The sequence below is a fragment of the Syzygium oleosum genome, unplaced genomic scaffold (assembly GCF_021117445.2).
Source record: "Syzygium oleosum isolate NSW1041296 unplaced genomic scaffold, Sole_v2.1 Sole_v2.05, whole genome shotgun sequence".
NCBI lineage: Eukaryota > Viridiplantae > Streptophyta > Magnoliopsida > Myrtales > Myrtaceae > Syzygium > Syzygium oleosum.
In genome coordinates, this window is record NW_026607489.1 from 2,960,634 (window position 1) to 2,966,453 (window position 5,820).

Consider the following 5,820-nt stretch of genomic DNA (forward strand, 5'->3'; position numbering starts at 1 on the left):
TACGTGGGGTTTAGGGGGTTGCTTATTGAGACTCGTTCTCACGGTTATTATATAACCATTTCAGATCCGCGACCGTAATCGATTCGGAGACGCCGCCAGAGCACCACAGGGATTGAAGAATAGATCATTTACCCTGTCTTTTGAGTACCTTTTGTAGAGGAGATAAGTTTGTCATCCACCGCCCCCTTTTGAAAACTGTGGTTCTAAATTGGTAGCCCGAGTTATCGTTTTGTATAGTAACTACTTTATGATGGTATGCAATTATTGTTTCGTACTATCCCTTTGTCATTGTTTATTGTCTGGGTTAATTAGTTTCGCTTCCGCTTGCTTTTATTGTTGGGTGTTTCGTTTGGGTCGGCGACGCGTCCTGGGACGTCGCGTTCAATGATCGACCATCGAGGGATGACCGCGCGCTCGTAGGGTGCGGGGCGTGACAATAGCCAAGCCAGTCTAAGAAAGCTCATTATACCACTTGTTAGGGCATTTAATGAGGGAAATGCTTATAAATAAGGTATCACCCCCTTCATTCTCACCACTCTTGGCTCACTTCTTCTTCTCCTTTCCTCTTGCGCCCTCTCTCCTTCTCGACTTTGCTTGCCGTTCGCCTTCACCGTTTGGCCACCACTCAGCTGTTTGTTGCCATTCCGTCAAATTATAAGTGAAATTACTAACCCTTAGTTCGGACGATATGCTGCGTTGTTGAATTTGGACGTGTGCTCACCCCGTACTTTGTCGTGTGTATGATGAGGAATGCTTTTGCATGGTTTGCTCATGTCTTGCATTCATGAGGATGAACACGCCCCGGGTCACGAGCAAGTCTCGCTCGGTTATGGGAATCGGCATTGGGGCGTGATGGTTTAGGCCTCACTTGGCATTGGATCGATATTGAGGCGTGTCAATTCAAGCCTCGTTCGACTTCGGACCGACGTCAATGCGTGTCGGCTCAAGCCACAAGTCACATGTCATGCTCGGTTCATCAGTTTAGCTATGATATTATAGACCTTGACACACATACACACCTGTATGAGCACGCCTTTGGGCTTTGTTTGCATTGGCTAAGAAACAAAGACAAGAATCCGGCTTGCGTGAATGCTTGTTGTGTGGTCACATAAAGAAAATAGCTATCGCCAATGGATTTTGGTGACGTTGCCCGGTGGATTCCAGATGCCCAGCTTGAAGCTAGAAGCCCCTGGGAATATGGGATACCCAGTGGATTTCGAATGCTCAACCTGAGGCTGGAAGCCCCTGAAAGTATGAGAAGAACTGTGTGAAATGGTTAATGAACCTTTGATACTTGTTGATGTGTGTTGTTAAATTTATTGATATGCCCAAGGTAAATCATGCCTTAACGGTAAGCCGGAATTGATCACATGCATATAGTCAAGGTACAACAATAGTATTGCTATTGATCTACTATCGATGTTGTGGTGCGAGTGATGTTCGCATGCTTGGTTCGACGACGAGACGTCTTCCTAACTCAGGATTAGTGATTTTATTGAGTCTTCGACTCACTATGTTGTCTTTTCAGAATTGTAGGTATGGACGTCTCACCTCCTCTTCGTCATGGTGTAATGACTTTGGAGTTGCAGCCTTGCTAGAGAAGATAGGAATCCCTCGACCTACGTTTTTGGATAGGAGGATAATGTAAACAAGAAGTGCTCGTAGAAAAAGGGGCTTGTAAATGTACTGAGGTAATATGAAAATAGTGTGTTCAGTATGGTGTTTTCTTGGCTGCTTGTTTGTTGTGTTGTTTGGGTGTTTGTTGTTGTACACGCTTCTGCCTGATCTTAACAAAAAGATAAAAAGAATTGGGTCGGTGACACGCTTGGGACGTCACACCAATAACTCCTGAAGTGAGGACGTTACATTTTTGATATCAAAGCGGGGTTATTACCTGGAGCGATAAGGTGCGGCGGAAGTCATGGGATAGCTAGTTAGGAAAACAGCATGTGCTTGTTTGATTGAATTCTTGTGTAACTGTAGCTTTTGACTACTAACCTTTGATTGTGATGTAGAAAAGCTACTTGTAGAATTCCTGTAGTTGTCAAGCCAGCCTATAGGACAGCATGGATACTCAGGGCCAGTCGACTTCAAAAGGGAAGTCGAAATAGGACCCTCAACTGGACGGAATTCTACAAGCTCTCATGATCATTAGGAGTCTAATGGAGCAGCAGGCTCAGCGACAAATGGCCTCTGCTTCTGGAAATGCCTCTGCGACAGGAAACGGAAATAGAAATGGCAAACATCCCATGCAGGGACTGGTTGAGCAGTTTCTGAAGTTGCAACCCCCAAGATTTGTCGAGATGGGAGATCCCGAAGAAGTTGAATCGTGGATCGAAGAGTTACAAAAGTCATTTGCACTTCTAAGGTGCTCTGATGAAGATAAGGTGACATTGGCAGTGTAGTAGCTATAGGGTAACGCCAGTAACTGGTGGAAGACGACGAAGGGAATAGTATTTCCTAATGATATTGCTGTAACCCGAAATGCCTTTGTCGAGGCATTCAACGGAAAGTATTTTTCCGAATGTGTTTGAGACAAGAAGATGGCGGAATTTCTGCAATTCCAACAAAAGAACATGACAGTTGATTAGTACGAGGCAAAATTTGCCAAACTGTTGAGGTACGCCCCCAAATTGATTGAAGATCCGGTGGATAGGGCGAAGAGGTTTCGAGATGGACCGAAGCCCGACATCTGGAACCAACTAGTGCCGCTGTACCTCAAGAACTACAACGAACTGTACAAACGAGCCCATCTAGTAGAGAAAGACTCATTGGACCAAGCCACCATAGCAACTTACTAAGGAGGGACTTATCATCAGCCCCTCCACTCAGCCAGCATCATGGCCAGAGGCCAATACACGGAGAAAAACGCTCCTTTACTCCCAACAAGAAGAATAATAATTAGAGGCCAACCTTCGCTCGGGATGACATATGCCGCATTTACAGAAGACGACACGGCAACGTTTCGTGCCGGATTCAAATAGGAGCTTGTTTTGGCTGTGGTCGGCAAGGCCAACTACCGAAGAATTGTTCGCAACGACGACTAGTAATGTCGCTACAGCATCCGCAAATGACGCCACAAAGTGGAGTACCGCAGCACGATGATTTCAGGCGCCCACTGCCTCTAGGAAGAGTATACGCAGTTACTTAGGTGAAAGCAGAAAACTCCAAGATTGTTATTACAAAGACTTAATAAATTGGGTATTTGAACTATACTTGTACCATTTTGTCATAGTATTTGTGGACGACATTTTGATGTACTCAAAAGGTTCAATTGAGCATGAGAATTATTTAAGGATGGTGATGCAAACACTCCAAGCACAAGCACCGTATGCCAAATTCAGCAAGTGGGAATTTTGGTTAGACCACGTGGTATTTTTAGGCCACGTAGTGATCGGCGAAGAATAATAATCCGAGTGGCGCAGCGGAAGTGCGGTGGATCCAGCCAAAGTGGAAGTAGTGATAAATTGGTGAAGGCCAACAACAGTGACAGATGGTCAGGCAGAGAAGACCATCCAGACGTTAGAAGACATGCTACAAGCTTGTGTCGTTGACTTTAGAGGACGATGGGACGAGCACCTGCATCCCGTCGAATTCGCCTACAATAACAAGTTACCAACAGAATATTGGCATGACTCCATTCGAGGCATTATATGGTCGAGCTTGTAGAACTCCAGTCTTTAGAACGAGATTGGGGAAAGGAAGATCACTGGTCCAGAGCTAATCTAGCTTACGGCTGATATCGTGTAGATAATTAGAAATAGGCTTAGGATTGCCCAAAGCAGACAGAAAAGTTATGCGTATAGACGACGGAAGCCTTTAGAATTCCAAGTAGACGACCATGTCTTTCGTAAGGTATTAACCATGAAGGGTGTATCACGCTTTGGAGAAAAAAGAAAGCTAAGACCTAGGTATGTGGACCATTTGAGATCCTGGAACGGATCAGGAGTTTGGCCTATCGATTGGCATTGCCACTGAAATTTGCTCAGATACATGATGTGTTCCATGTATTGATGTTGAAAAAATATGAGTCAGATTCGGTACACGTGCTAGACTTCAAAGAGATCGAAGTAGACGACAAAGTGGGGATCATGGATAGAAAGGAATAAATGTTGAGAAACAAGGCCATTTCCTTAGTAAAGATTCTATGGCAACATCATGGAACAAAATAAGCGACATGGGAAAGTGAAGATGTGATGAAGCGCAAGTACCCGCATCTATTCTAATGACCAGGTCTGTTCTAAAATTTCGGGGACGGAATTTTTAAAGGGGGGAGAATTGTAACATCCACGGTTCTAGCCCCTGTATCGATCGTGAGAAACGGCTAAGGAATCAGTGTGTCGATAGTGGGCATCGGCCATGGACCCATCCAAGGATCGGTCATGAACCGATCAGTCCAATCGGAAAGGGCGATTGAGGACCAATCATGGTCCGATCAAAGTATCGGCCATGAGTCGACCAAGGGATCGGCAGTGAATCGATCCACGGATCACGCAAGTCGACCAGAGCTATCCGGCCGTGGATTGGCCACTCGAACATGGGGGTCAATCATGGGATGATCACGCACTGTCACGGATCGATCGACGAATGATCATGGATTGATTTTGCGCTATTATGCACCAGCCGCGGGTGATTCCGCTTGGTCATGCATCTGTTGCGGGTGACCATGGACTGATTCCGTGAACTACGGATCGATAGATTCCATGCGATTACATGATAACCGAGGGTCGACCACAAATCGGCTGTGCTCGACCATGGCTTGGTCATGAACCAGGCCTTGGATCGTTTGCGATAGATCACAGACCGGCCACAAATCCAAATGTGCGCCTGGTTGGTTTCGGCCATGGATCCAACCCTGCGCTTGGTTAGTCCCCACCCTGGACTCAGCCCTGCGCCTGCCCAGTTCCGACCACTGGACCCGGCCATGCCAGTCAGGCTCGGCCACGTCTGACTATGCCGGGTTTCGAATTAGCCTTGAACCTAGGTCCGAATGGGGTAGCCGATCGTGGATGAACACGAGAAACTCTCGCCCGATGATGTAGGCGCTTACATCAACTTCTTTCTTATGCTCACATAATGTTCCTTGGATGTTAGTCATTAAATGAAGATGGTGACTCACCAACTTAGGTGGCAAGTTACCTTAGGCAATCAATGTGGGCATTTAATAAAGAAGATGAATCACCCTCTTAGGTGGCCATGAAAAGATTTGGTAATCATTGCCATGAGATTTGGCTTGGAGAACAAGTTAGGCTAAGTCATCATTATATAGCGACTCATTAGCCATGTGGACCAATAGGAAAAACACAGCAATGATCCTTAAGCATTTCCTAAGACCTTAAGGCGCCATATAACCAAGATAGCCAAGCCACTCCAAGAAAGCTCATTGGCCCACTTGTTACGGCATTTAATGAGGGAAAGGCCTATAAATAAGGTACCACCCCCTTCATGCTCACCACCTTTGGCTCACTTCTTCTTCTCCTTTTCTCTTGTGCCCTCTTTCCTTCTCGACTTTGCTTGCCATTCGCCTTCATTGTTCAGCCACTACTCGGCCGTTTGCCGCCACTCCGCCAAATTGTAAGTGAAATTATTAACCCTTAGCTAGGGCGATATGCCGTGCTGTTGAATTTGGACGTGTGCTCACTCATACTTTTGTCCTGTGTATGATGATGAATGCTTTTGTATGGTTTGCTCATGTCTTGCATTCATGAGGATGAACACGCCTCGGGTCATGAACGAGTCTCGCTCGATTATGGGAATCAGCATTGAGGCGTAATGGTTCAGGCCTCGCTTGGCATTGGATCGGTATTGAGGCGTGGGTTC